The sequence below is a fragment of the Diprion similis genome, chromosome 9 (assembly GCF_021155765.1).
Source record: "Diprion similis isolate iyDipSimi1 chromosome 9, iyDipSimi1.1, whole genome shotgun sequence".
NCBI classification, from domain to species: Eukaryota; Metazoa; Arthropoda; class Insecta; order Hymenoptera; family Diprionidae; genus Diprion; species Diprion similis.
Window position 1 is genome coordinate 3,765,608 of NC_060113.1, and position 15,615 is coordinate 3,781,222.

The 15,615-nt window shown below is 37.1% G+C and overlaps 1 protein-coding gene across 1 annotated transcript in view; it reads left to right on the forward strand.

Moving 5' to 3' along the window:
- Positions 1-699: 699 nt before the first annotated feature.
- Positions 700-15,615, forward strand: part of LOC124410264 — a 31,522-nt gene continuing 16,606 nt past the window's right edge. The window contains exon 1 of the mRNA XM_046888494.1: positions 700-1,137. The gene's annotated coding sequence lies outside the window, so the exon portion shown is untranslated. The remainder of the gene's footprint in view (positions 1,138-15,615) is intronic.

Here is a 15,615-nt window from a genome sequence, read left to right on the forward strand (position 1 = left end):
AATTACGATAAATTGAAACTATAATTTTAGATTTTTAAAGACAACTCTGTTCGCCAGAATCATTTCATTCTAGGGGAGGGGCGGAGCAAAACGGGGTACTTAAGAAAATACTTAGTTTCCGAGGAATCAAATATGCTAAATCTGTTTTTTTTTTTAATTGCAACCAAAGAAAACAAAAATAATTTTCAGATGTCAGTGGAAAAAAAAAATCAAAATAATGCTCGATAAATGTTTATGTAGTATAATAGTCCTTTTTGACTATTTGAAAAACATTTTGACAGACAACATTTTTTTATAAAATCTTAAGGGAAGCCCATTTTGTCCCCCCCCCCCCCTTCACCCTCTATATTCATCACCACACGTAACTTATTGGTATACAGTATGAAATTCTTTGACACGGATACCGATTCTATTGAAAGCTCATTCCTTACAGACCTTTGTAAAGAAGAATTGATTGAGAGAATGTAAACGCGATTCGACCACCAAAAAAATGTAAAATAAAAAATCGTAAATCAAAATTTTTCCTTCTCTCACTCCACCCTAATGCACCGTATCCATAAGTGCGTGGATCTGCGTCGCGGAGCAAAGCGCAGAGAAAGAGAGAGAGAAAAAGAGAGGGAGAGAGGGAGCTAGAATCCCTCGCGGAAACCCCTTAAACCTCGAGCTTGCGCGGAAGTTTGAAAGGCGCGACTGATGGCTCAGGTCGTCCGCACCGGTGTATTCGTCTGTGAGCTTTCGAAGGAGATTCACGCGGCGCCCCGGCGCTTTTCGTCGTCGCCGCAAGCAGCCGGCGTCAGGACCCTTTGCCCTTTAGTAAAGTAGAGTAAATCAAAGTAAAGAGAAAAGAAATCCGGGGCGACTTCGGGGGTTAAAATGTGAAATAGAAACGATAGAGGGATCGTAGAGCCCGTTTCTCTTTTTTGTCGCGGGTGTAGATTTTCCACCGTTGGACGTATCGCGGTACATAAACAGTGTGTGTGAATATCGTTAGTTGCGAAAAAGTTCGCCAACACTACGACCCCTAAGTGCAGTTCGTGCAGTACCGTCATGGCTTGGAGAGGGTGAATTTTTCAGCCCAGCACTGCTCCTTCGTTTCGGTTTTTCAACGAGAAACGGCGAGCTAGATACACTAATCAGGTACGATTATTGTAACGAAGGGAGAACGGAGGGAGGCATTAGATTGAATGAAAAGATTTCATCCCCGGCGTGTGTATAATCGATACTCACAGCCTACCAGAACCCTTAGACCGATCCATTATTCTACCTTTCAAGAGCTTTGCCCGAAATTCTAGCTCCTTCGTCTCGTTCTTTCACTTCGGAGCTTTCCACGGAATCGCGTGGGCGTCTCGATATCCGTAGGACGGAAAGCTAAATTAGAGAATCTGTGATTTTCTCCTCGAACCTAAAGGGTGCCAAAACCCAACCGGCGGATTTTTGCGCTGGAATAATTGAAAAATTCGAATTTGAAAATTTTTATACCAACGCAGCACGATTGACGCGAAGAAGAATAAAATGAGCTGCTTCTCCCAGCTTTTTCCACATTGAATTTAATCGATACCCAGCACTACCGAATCAATGTACTATTAAATCAGAAATTTGTATTCTGTTCCGTTGTTAGGTGAAAACTTTCTTTCATATTTTCATTCGATACCAGCCGAGTACACTCAGCAAAAAACAGCCTCAATATACATTGTACGTAGGTATAAAATACATACTGCTAGAAATAAACTGACAAGGGATGAGAAGCAGGTCTTATGAATTACCCGATGAAGGGAAAGGCGGTCAGCACGCGATTAGAAATCCTCGTCGCACGCCGTCTAGTTGGAACAAAATTCGCCGACGGAATGAGAGAGAGGTTCGCGGATAGAACGGAGTAAACTTGTAGATCTTTAAGACACGAAATAACCGTGGTAAAACAAAAGCTCGAAAAATCTTTCGCAGCCTTAAAATCCCGACGATCCGCGATGCACCCCTTTAACCGATGAACACAAACTTTCCACCCCGAGTGGATAACGTGATCGATAACTAAGTAGGCTTGCGAGGCTGTGATGCGCCCCGGTGTGTCAGGTGCAATGTGTTCCAGCCGGCAAACAAAAATCCACAACAAAGAATATCCGCAATCAGGATCCACCGGCAATATTCAACGGTAAAGCCGCTTAAAAGGTGTGAAAGGAGTCGACGGGTACGATGATCATCCAGGGCGTATCTGCGACTATACTCTTACCCTTATTCAGACGGGGTGGGAAATCCCCGAAGTCTTGAATTTGCAGGCGAAGATCGCGCCTAGGAAGTGTAAACAGTGCCGCCATGTCTGAAAGCTCTGAACGATGCCAACGAATCCTTGCCGAAAATTATTCAGCTCGCGGAAATAGTATATTACGCACCTAGGGTGGGAAAGTACGCAGCTTGAGATAGTCTTTGTCACTCCCGTGTGACGTATACTATTTTTTACCACCCTCTGCATCGGAAAGTATAACTTCTCGTTTATACGAAGTGCCGAAAGTTGTACTTTCCGTACAGGTGTGGTAAAAACATTATATTACAACACTATTCGAGTAGCTGACGCGTTTGCGCCGCGCGAAATGTCGTGCGTGGTGATACCAAAACCCGACGGCACCCTATATTCGTGTTGTACTCGTACATTTCGCTTCGTTGTGCAAAGAAAAGAAATGCTGAATAGCCAGTAGCTCATGGATGTAGGCCGTAAAAGCTACGGTATTGTCGGGGAAATTTTATCGTCTGTAAAAATTGGTAGGGCAATAATGGGAGGTTACGTTGCATATATAAATACATAAATACATAAGTATTATACATGGTATATACCATACATATTTAGGCCAAGACAGAACATTTCAAGATTTTGTTATTACCTCAAATTTTCCGAGTATACTTGAAAGAACTCGGAACTTTTTCAACCTCGTTATGAAATTGCGTAGCTATACATAAACATCTTTGTCAAAGCAAAAATCCTCCGCTTTTTATACGATTATGTAAAATATGATTTTAGTTTTATACGAGGTGCTTATTATTAATGCCGTTCTTTTTCTCAACCATAAAAGATGAGACGGCCTGATTCAAGTATACGCGGAAGCCCGTGACTTGCATCAAACCGCGATGGAAAATGAGGAAACCGATCTATCTATCTGTTTTTGTCGTTACCCATCCTAGGTTCATGCTGTTCCGTAGCGTAGCAAGGGGTTGGCCACCCCCTGTTTCATTTTACGTGGCGAAGGGCCAAGATTGAAATAGGTTTCGAAAAACAAGTCGTATAACAGCTCCGCATGTCGAAGGGACGAAACTTGGCTCACAGACACTTCGATCTTACTTCTACTACATGAATACTTCAACGAGAGAATATTTTATGTACAGTACACTTGCACTCGCAGCTATCAACAATCGTCAAAGCTGCTTGAAAAAACGCGCACAAATCACTGTTACGTACTGTTTTAGTTAATTGAACGCAGCTTTTCGAATTGCAATTTACTCAGGGTTTAATACTCACAATAAGTTATATTAGGGTGAGCCAAAGAAAATTTTTTTTTCGTTAGTAACCTTTGAAATATCGTTAAAGATGGTAAAAAAAAAATCTGTAAGAGTTTGAGCTATTAATATTAATATTAAGAGATGCCTATTTTTATTTTTTTTCGAATCTTATTACTTAACAACGAGTGGGCTTATCGTAAAGAGCAATAAATATTTTATAGAAAATTGAACGATCTACAAAAAAGGTCTCTTGCGATTTTTCCGTAAATCTACTGGTTCAAAAGTTATCTAAGGTTAAACTTTTTAGTTATGTCAAATTTCACAATTTTTATCACTTCGACTATGAAATAATGGTTGAAAAATCAAAAAAGTATAATATTTCTTAAAGCTCATGTTACCTTCTTTACCGAAACATCGAAATTTTCCCGAAAATTCCGATTACTTAAAAAGAAACAAGTTTTTAACCTAAACTATTGTACAAAATTAATACTTTCATCAACTTTTGAACCAATAGATTTTCGAAAAAATATGAGGAGACCTTATTTGTAGATCATTAAATTTCCTAGCCACCCTGATATACACGTATACCCGTTAACTTTATAAACTGGATGTTTCCAGGCTTCCCTCTAGATTTTGCTCGTTTTCTCGCCTAGCGCCTGCATATTCACACAGCCGCATTATATTTAGACGTCGAATCGGTACCGAGTCTCTGTGTGTTCAAGGGTTTCAGAAAAGGCAAACTCACTCTCGATTAACTCGTCCGAGGTTCACCGTACCCGCCACCATAATACACATATATATAGGTATAAGCTATACGTATACCGCGTGTCTTGGTGCTGCGATATCAGCTCTGATGTGGAATCTGAGGAATTTGGAGCGGTGAGAAAACGAATTCTTCTTCGCATCGAGAAACAGGGGCTTTCATATCAATTGACTATCTGAAATGAATGCTTTATTACCGACGTTCATCCCGACCGAACCGTAAATTGGTTTTGAAAAATTTATCGTTATCTAAAATGATGGAAATGCGGATTATTCTTGTTCCATTTATTTCTTTTTTCTTCTTCATCTTCGTCTTAATTCTACCACAAAATCCTTCCCACTGAAATATTGTGATAAACGTAAAGTTGTGCTCAATTTCAAGATGAAAAATCAACACGCAAGATGCAGAATAAACTAACAACTCACTACTTTCAACCGGGGTTTAAGCAATTTCAACGCAATGCCGCCGACACATTTATCCATATTTCACGGAGTAAAATTGCAAATCAGCGTTTCAAAGCCGAAACCTAGCAATCCAGAAGCCTGGCCATAACACAAAGCGAGTTATTCTATCTCCGGTATCCACACAATAATTCCAGGCATATTGGCCGACAAATTATTCACACGAATGGCTGTAAACCTGCGTCATGATAGAAAGATGGATAGACAGATACGACGCATATTTTCCCGTGTATATAATTCCGAGGTATCAGATTCGATTCGATGTAATATGTGCCGTGAATATGTATGGGGCATTCCGCGTCAAATCAGCTGCCCACGTACCTCCCCACATATCCTAGAACGCTCATCTTTTTACATAGTCTTTTTTTTTTTTTGATTTCAAAAAACTTTTTAGGGGTTACTACAGTCGAAAATCGTAAATTACTTTTATCTGAAACACCTGAAACTGTAATGAATTTTTCGGCTAAGTATAACTGATGTTAGAAAATTATTTTCATGTAGGTATACAAACTACACGACGAAAAAGTGGCAAAGGTGTAAAAAAAAAATGACATAAATAAATTTAAAAAACGAACCATTGACTCCACCGAGGAAAATCAACCTCTGACTTTGGTAATTTAGAAAGCTGGGCTTCGGGCTAATATAACAAGTTTATACATTATACCAGGCGCGTATGCATTCGCATTGATATCGTCGCGCAGATTGCGCGTAAGTTTGCCAATCTGCAAACAGCGGATTGTTCGCTCAGCTATTACTGTGCTCCTCGTCCGCCTCAGAGCCTCAGAGTCTCAGAGACGCGATTGCTAACCGTTTGGTATGCACGTAGAGTTTCAAATATGTATTTATTTGTTCAACGAGCCCTGGTATTTCTCGCGTGACGTGTAGGCTAATCCTGGGGGAAACCGCGTGTCTGGTTTGTGTTGCTATAATGCCTACAAGCACGATTGCCTTCGCAGAAGGCCGCTCTTCCGCCAAGAGAGTTCGAATGATCCTTGATGAGCACAGTGTTTAAAATGATTTGTCTGATGTTTATTGCAGACGTTGCTTCGTGTTTAGAAAATTCTTAGGTCTGTATAGGTACAACAACATTAGCTGCCTTTCTCAAGACGATTTTTCGTTTCTTATTTATTCACACGTCGATTACATCGTCGAAAGTGTCTGAAACGATGAATCTCACGTGAAAAATTTTTTTTAAATGATTTTTTTATCACAATTTGCAGATGATATGATCAATTATCGAGTTGTTATATTTTTTTTATAAACTTACATTCTATAACGAATAATTAACTGCGGTGATGAAATTTTTAGAAAAAAAAAAAAAAAAAAAAACAAAAACAATCATCACTTTCGTTTCGACTGCGGGCGAATCAAATGTCCTCAATTATCGTTGGTTGCATTTTTTGGTGCCCTGAGAACTGCTCTGAGGTACGAAGTATATAACGTAACTAGACAAGAATAATATAAAGCGAGAGCTGTACAGTTGATTTTTTTTTAATATGTTTTTTTTTCTCTTTATTTCACCCTCGAATGAATAAAAGAAAGCATAAACGCTTATCGGATTGGCTTGTATCGCGCAATTTACGCGGTAGTTGAAATAAAACGGAGAAAGATAAAAGGAGAGGAAGAGAGAGAGAGAGAGAGAGAGAAATGCACGCTGTAAACCCGTCTCAATGTTGAGTAAAAAAAAGAAAGAAAAAGCCGAAAAAACGTTTCGCGAAAGAATAATCGCCGGATATAAACTATATTAATTTCTTTCAATCATTCTTCATATATCCGGGAAGCATTTAATCTGCATACATCAACTGGGAAAGAATGACGTTTTTGTTGGATAGTTCCTACAGATTTTCTATCCGATGCCTTCCTCTCTCTCTCTTTGATAAATGATACACGTTAACCACTTGGCAGTTGTCATGAAATTTTATTGCCCAATTTAGAATCGGATCGAGTTGTGACGGGGTCAGAGATCAGTCAGTACCTAACAACGACGGTTCTATAGTTGCCTTTGCTGACTTATCGTTAACCGGCGTTATTCCATCCTGCAACGATATTCGTGCCATTCGACCAGCTGACTTTGCACGCACATTGAATTACGAAACTAATTCACGTTCCCCGCTCTTTTCAGCAAATTTCGCCAATTCAACCCCCAAATATTTCATTACTATACGTATACGTATACATGCATTTTTCAACAGAGGCTAAATTCGTTGAATAAAAGAAAAAACCAGAAACCGCATTGATTTTCTTTCTTTTTTCTTTTTTTTTTCGCTAAATTTATCGATTTTTTTTCTATATTTCTGACGAAGAAATGTCGATTTATTTATCTTTTATCTACATCATCACGATCGTTGTTTAATCATAGTTAATTACAAGACACAATGTGGTCCTAATTGCGAAGATTAGAAGCACTCGGAGGCGAATGTGGGAGGATTTATTCGGTGAACAACCATAACGTATCCACATAACCGTGCAGCAACGGTTGAACCCCTGACCCCGGAAAGTAGCTGAGTCTGTTGAGTTGACCATTGTATGCACGCGTGTATAACGTATGTATGTATGTATGTATGAACGTGGAGTTCACGAATTTAGAACATAGGTATAGTTAGGCTGACGAAACATTAATTGAGACGACGCGGCGTGATTAATTGTCTGCTTTATTGCAGTCTATGTGCGCGAGTACGATACTCGAGGTTCGCAAATTATTGTCATCCGACGAGATAACGAGCAATTGAATTTGGACTGCACGTTACGCGTGTAAGCCTGAGTGATGGAAGAACTTGTTTTTTTTTTTTTTTTTTTTTTTTTTTTTACTCTTGTTTCCTTTAAGTAAATTTTCTATCAAACTTTACCGATGAGAATTGGAAAATTTTCAGCGGAATAACAATTTTTCGAAAGAATTAATCGATTAGACAGAAAATTTTACATCGTACGATAAACGGTGGTTTATTTATTTTTTTTTTTTTTTGATAGGTCACTCATAATTTTTTTTTTTTTCAATTTTTCGGTGCATTTTTTTTAGATCTTTTCGAGCGACCTTTTAATATTCATATCAAAATTGCATAAAGTTTTTTTTTTTTCTTCAATTTAGTAAGAAAGAATCGATAACAATACACCACGACAATGAATTAAAAATCAAACAAAATATTGAAAATATAATTTTTGTAATTTAATTTTTTGACGATTTTTGACATTTTTAAAAATTCGGAGGGACCTCTTAAAAATTTTTTTTCGAGCTGTCCTTTGAAGTGGGCTCTTAAAACATCAAAAACTAACATTTTGTCACACGAGACTCAAAAAAAAAAAAAAAATAGTCGGTTTTTTTGCGCCACCCTAGTATATGTATAGATATTTCAGAAAAAAAAAATTAAATGGACGAAGAAAAATGAACGAAACTTTAGAGACGAGCGGAAAAAAAGCGAGGGAGTAAATAAATATTTAAGTTTTGGCTAGCAAGAAATGCAGTTCGTGGGATAATGAGAAGAGTTGACCTCAATGAAATTTGTCACAATGAAAAACTGACAAACAATGAATATTGAACGGTTCCATTAATTCGCAATTAATATATGCTGATAACACATCCGAGGGTAGCTGTTGCAAAGATTCGCCCCGTCTAGTCTATCACTTATACATGCGGACAGGCAACTGTGTGTGCGCTTAATTACTGCATATGCATATGCATCGAGCTGTGCATGTAAAGCTAGATATTTGCAGGCGTAAGGATAGACCGCGAATATATTACCGACCACCAATTTGAATACTTTCACTCTATACACGGAGGGAAAATATCACTTGAGTCATTCAAGTGACGTTCGTTTGATTTAACAATATGATTCAATTCAATTTGATTCAAAATATGCGATACTTACAAAATACTTTGCGTCCATTAGACATTGGGATTATTCCAGCTCCGAATGATGTCCTTTGTAATTCTATTTACTCAAAATTTTGCGGTATTCAACCAATATTCAACAAGACCCATTTATTTGGTTCAATAATTCTTTTCCCTTCGTGTATCCGCACTTTTGTAATTCGAATGGCATAGAAATCTACTTTATCGCATCCTTCATCATCGCCTATGTATTCATTAAATCAACCAATTATATCCCTTGGAAAAGGGACAATTTTTTCTCGAAGTAAATGATTAAGACATTCGCTTCACTGTTGGGAAATTTCTTTCAGAATTACTGACAACCTGGCAGCAAGGAATGGTCGAAAAATTTCGATTCCTTCCCCAAGGATTGCCCAGAACGCAATAAAACTCGTGACTGATCGTTAAAACTCCCTATAATTTGTCCTAATTTCTTTTCTTCCCCTCATTATTAATATTTACTTTCCATTTATTGACTGAGAAAAATTCTATAGGATAAATTATTATTATTATTATTATGTAACGACTAATGTCTCTCTGACTTGTCTTTACGAGTCAGTGTGAGAACGATTTTTCAAAAAATACTTGTATCGCATATGAATTGAGTTATTTAGTTAAAAAACTGATTTATTTAAAAATTGATACTTTTCATTGATTTCATTATCACATAGTAGAGATTGAGTATTTATCAACTTATTCATTATTGAAAAGAAGCGAAAACCTATCGCACTGACCTTGTAGAAAATGGTTTTCCGAATAAGCGAATTCTGCTAGATATGAAAAACTTTGCGATGATTTAAAACGAAGCAGGAATATCCAAGCTTTTGTTTATAATTCCAACATCTTGTGAGAACTTTAAAAACGTACGATTATGTCGCGATAATATTGATTAAAAAGTACGATATCGACTTTCGGCTAATCAACATTCACAATTTGCAAACGCATACATGCGAGGAACACAGAGTGCAGGAAGGCATGAGAGAACTCTGCATAGCAAAGCACATCTAGGCATGAGTTATTCTTAGCAGAATTTTGACGCGGGGAAGACCGACCAAAACGCGATTTGAAACGAGGCCAAAACCGCGCAGCGCAAATATTTATGATTTGTACCTCGCATTCAGAGCAGCGAAGGTATACGATTCATTTTCAAAAAAGGTAAATTATACGTTCTTAATTTTTGTCAAAATATTTGATTCTTCAAAATTGCCAATTCCTCAATCGAATTAAACTACAGAAGCTTTTCCTCCGTCGATTGACTTCCACTCGTTTTCATTATTTCCGGCTTAAATTTCAATTTTCCAAATTTCCGAAGCGTCAAAGTTATTCCATGACGAGTCTTATTCCATGACGCATGACGTGGTAATCCTGATCCAGCCTAACCCAGGACCGAATTGCCACTCGAGGTGACTGCCTCTATACTATAGATATATATATATATCGGGGGTGATGGTAGGAAATATTCATGGTTACCGTAAGACTTGGAGATTCAATTTCGCTGAAAGGGGAGCTTCGAGTGCCGGGGATCAAGTAAATAAAGCATCCCTGAGAGCGCTTGACAGGGGCGAAAATAATTATGATACACACACTTTGAGGGTGTATTTGCATCGGTAATAACAAGCGTACTTACCTTCAGCGAAAGTTTCCAGAGAAGAGAGCCAAGTTAATCCTTCATACCAGCGTCGTTTACACCTCCTCGATTATAAGCCCGCAGTTTCGCTCCTTGGTAAGTAAGTTCTTGTTCGGATGTGGTGCAATCGGCGTTTGAACAAGCCTCGCAGATTTACGGTGCGATAAGTGCACTGAAGCGGAAATCGGCGCCGGCTGTAAATCGAAAAAATCGTCAGAGCTCGTGAGGTGAAATTAGACCAGATCGACGGCTGCAAGGCTGAGGAATCGACCTTTTCGACCGTTTCCTGCATTTCACGCAATCAGTCAACCGGCAAAAATTCAACCGTCAAACTCTAACGATTTAGGAATGCGTCAGGCGTATAGACAAGTTGGTGAAAAAAATTGGCACAAATTCAAAACTTGTAGAGTTTCAAACGAACAAAGGTTGGCGTATAATTATCGATTTTTTCAACTTCCAGTTTCTCTGGTTTCAGAGAAAAAAGGAAACTAGTGTAATCATCCAGAAAATGATGAGTTGGGTTGGGTAAGGTTAGGTTAGGTATTCAATAAGCAGAAAAAAACTGAATCTAAAAAAAACTAAGATCTAAAAATATTTCCATTTTAATCTAAGGTCAGACTTCCAAAATTTGCAATAGTGGACCCATTATGAGGTTCAAAATAATACAAACCGCCATCGAGAGCTTTAAAATCGCTAAGCACGAATCTGAATTTCTATTTCGAAAGTCAAATTGAATATTGTTCTTTTTTTTTTTGCCTCTATACGCTTGTCACAATAACAAAATCATCCTGTCTCTCCAATTTTCATTGCAATTTATAAGGTTCGATGTATTCGTCCCTTGATTCTTCGCGAATCGGCTAAGTAGAAGAATTTTTTGACAACGTTGATGAATTTTTTCAAACAAAGCATAAATTCACACCAGTCACGATTCTCCTTAATGGTTTTGCGCACAACGGTTTTATGATTAACTAAGGAACGAATAAAAAGCCAACTCAATGTCGAACAAAACAAGCTAAACCTTGTTGAAACTGAACGAACGATTTATCAACGTTGCTGGTAAATAAAGTATCTTACATGCATAACAAGAATTATAATAAAAATATAAAATTCTAAAAGCAATTAATATAATATTTTTCCTTTGCATGGAGATAATTCCTCGATCAAATTCATCTTTATCAACACTAATCGCAATCTTTGAACCATTTCTCCGTTATTCATTTATTTATTTATTTACTTACATCGCTTCCACACAATTCAAATTCCTCTCAACTATTGTATGCATGTATATAGCTTTCGAATCTGCAAAAATCGAATCAACATTTAGACACAGAGACTTTTGACTGCTGTCTTTCTTTTTACCTCAACCCGATTCGAACGAGTTTCGACGCTGACGGGGGGCGAATATTTATCCACTCACGATTCGCCTACTTTGTACTTTGCCATTTATTATTGATTCAATTTTTTCTCCCGAAAAGGTCGCGTCGCTTCGCGGTCACCGGGTAACGACTGAATAATGAACTCGACAGGATACAGCTCTCAAGGAACGAAGCAACGATGTCGTCCTTTTGACCGACACCTAGAAATCCACGGGGACTTTAAATTCTCCGACGGATATAATCCTGCGAGACGTTCGCGCGATTACGTGTTTATAAAAGTTAATAAAAGAAACTTAAGGAAGAATAATTCGTTGAAATGGCAAAATTATTCGTACTTTCATTTGTTATTCGTGAATGGAATTTTAAAAACTAACCAACACCAACGAGCTCCATAATTTTTCACGATCTCTGTCTGTCTTTTTGACGATAGTTGGTAAGATATTTGCTTGTTTTAAAGGTCAAAGAAAAATTAGCGGTTTGCAGCTGTTCAATGCTATGCAAAAACGTTGTCTATACACTGTTCGATTTCCCGCCACCTGTAGGCACGCCAAGAAATTTTGCAAAGTGTATAAAACAAAGCAGCTTGCTCACGATACCGTCAAATATTTATACGCGATAATTGGTATGCTGTTTAGAGCACGCAGTCATCGATTCGGAAATTCAATCCGATATTCAACAATTCACTGCAGTGTAAAAGTCCGTCTGATATGCTAAATTATTATACGCGATTCCTTCTCCGTATATAGGTATACGTGAAATGTATTTTCAACAGAAATCAGAATAATCTACAATAAACTTGTCGTGAATAGCGAGATAATTTCAGTTTAATTAAACGTATAACCTTTCGCCGGTACCTATATTAAATTATATTGGTTCCTCATTGTGGCTGAAGATTAATTGAATTCCGTTCAACTCGTATTTCAAAAACTCGGCATAATTTACTTGTCTGTAATTAATAGCTCGTTATCCAACATATTCCTCAAATGAATAATCGGTGCTTTTATTTTTCCGAGGAAGTGCGTTTTATAATTCCTATAATTAATAAAAATATTGATTTAAGGATCAGGTGAGAAGCACTTATGTTTTTTATTTCATTCTTACAATCAGTCTGGTAATCGGGTATACGAATCCTGATAACGAAATTTGAATTCGAGTTATCTTCGAAGGCGCTTCCGATTACCTAGATTTCAATAATTTTCATAGGAATGAATTTAAGATCTTATATATAATGATATTTCGTTGTTTTTTGTATCACGTCGTCAAATCAGTCCGCGAAAAATTTTCCCAAATATAAAGCTCTGACGTCATTGGAGCAAGTTATATATACATATAATAACTCGCAGTGCAATGTTGTGGATAAACTGTCAATAACAGGCCTCAAACGGACGTGTTTCAATGACATCTGTGCGATGAAACAATAATTGAGTGGAAATAAGTGAACGGATTCAAACTGTCTGAACCAGTCGTTTGAATTAGTTGAATTTAGAAAATATATGGCGAAAGGACTCTTATTTGATCCTGCAAGAAATAAAGAAAATCAAAAAAAAAAAATTATTCGAACAGTAAATTTTAAGTTTGACAAATTCGACGAGTTTTTTTTTTTTCTTTCCTTCTTGATTTTACAACGCAGTGCCGGTAAAAATATTTCCCATGGAATGCGGAAATCATTTTTTTCTCGGGACACTTATCAGACGAATATACTTCGAGATTGAGTCCACACATCGTATCGAAACTTATACAAGTTCCGATTCTCAGACACGTGGGTTTTCTGCAATCTTTTGCACGAAAAGCGATTTCTTTGACACCCGTTTCTATGTATTCCTCACACCTTACGTATCAATACAGAGGAAATTCAGCACGGAAAAAGGGACGCGATGTACCTACATGAAAAGTGATAGGGTTCCCGGATCCCGAGAGAATCGATTTTCCGGTGATAGTAAAGCGCGGGTTCGACGAGATTCCCGGTCTGGCGGTAAAAATTTTCGCAAGTAATTCTCGCGCGAAACAAACGTGGCGTGAAACGCTGATAGCTGCTTTTTTTCTCTCCTTCTTTTGAAATCGTTTCCCAAACTTTTCGCAAGAATAAAGGAAGAGGCGAGTAAAAATTCTGGTAAAATGGGTTTGGTTACTAAATCGAATTGAGTATTCTGAAAGTCAACAGAAAATTTCCTACAAATATATATTTAATGTATAATTACAATTGTCGATACTGTACCTTTTTGTTATTTTTTTCTTCCGCTACTTGCCTACAATTTTTTAATTAATAAGACCTCGATGTCTAATCATTGTAATTGTTATAAAGAAAATAAAGTAAGAGTGACCATAATGAAAAAGAATACATAGTAACGTGGACTAGATTTTCTGGTTACAGGAACGAAATTAAAAAAATTTATTTTGTACCCATAACTAGATAAAGATGAAAATAGAAATCTGTCTGCGCTGCATTGAGAAAGGAAATTCATCTCGACATATTGAAGCCGAAAAAAAAAGAGAAAAACTTTATCCGAATATATATAAACCCTGTCAAATAATTTCCTCTACGCAAGAGTGTAAGAATATTATTCGATTCGATTAACATCTACGTCAAAAACACGATAAATTTTTCATTCGTTTATTTTTCCCTGAACAAGAAAATTTATCAATAAATTCTCATTCAAACAGATCTTTTTCCGGGCACGTATACATACGTAATTCTATACTAAATTAACCACGACTGTAAATATCTTTCGCAAATATTCATGCACCCGCGCGCTCTCATTCGACATGAAACAGTAACATCACCGTACGATATCATTAGATTGGAAATTAAAACTCCGGGAGTCGATCAGCCGATTATGGTCGCCGGAAGTAATCTCTCGGCGAGGAATTTTCACTTTTTTTTTCTCTCTCTTTCCGCTTTTCCCTTGGCTGATCCTCCGACGTCCCAATAATTAGCCCAGAACACGAACGGCGAAGTGGCAAGGCGCCAATATATCGGCGTTGAACAGATATTTGGCAAACGTATACGTGAGTAGACGTGATACGCACACACACACGCATATAAATATATATATATATATATATATATTAGGGTGGCGCAAAAAAACCGAATATTTTTTTTTTTTTAGTCTCGTATGACAAAATGTTAGTTTTTGATGTTTTAAGAGCACACTCCAAAGGACAGCTTAAAAAAATTTTAAGAGAACGCTCCACATTTTTTAAATAGTCAGAAATCGTCAAAAATCGATTTCTTTTTTTAATTTTTTTTTCTCGTAACGGTATAATTTTATAGACCAAAAAAAATAAGTTTCCGAAAGTTTCAGTGCAAAATTTGAATTTTGAAAGGTCGCTCATAATTTTTTTTCAATTTTTTGGTGCATTTCTTTAGATCTTTTCGAGCGACCTTTTAATATTCATTTTTAAATTTCATAAATTTTTTTTCTTCAATTTAGTTAAAAAGAATCGATAACAATACACCACGACATGAATAAAAAATCAAACAAAACACTGGAAACATAATTTTTTTTAATTTAATTTTTTGACGATTTTTGACATTTTAAAAAATTTTGAGCGACCTCTTAAAATTTTTTTTTTTGAGCTGTCCTTTGAAGTCAGCTCTTAAAACATCAAAAACTAACATTTTGTCACACGAGACTCAAGAAAAAAAAAATAGTCGGTTTTTTTGCACCACCCTAATATATATATATATACTATTATGTATATGTATACGTATTGCGTATAGACTGAGTGACTTGCGAGACGTCTCAGATTGGCCGTCAGTTTACTCGTTTCTTACCATCATATGTAGTTGGGCAACAAAAATTACCAAGATGAAAAAATACACAGAGCCGATGTCAATTTCAATCATACTTACAGCAAATTGACCGGGAAAAAAATTTTCCGAGCCCTGGAGAAAATGATTGATTATAGATAAGCACTGCGGCCGAATGGCTGCGGATTATTCGCACGGTTGAGGATGATATGCTTCGGGCTGACTGTGAACCGGGCTTTTCCATGCTGCCGACCTCGAGGGTCGGAAAAATTTCATCCTTCCAGCTCGT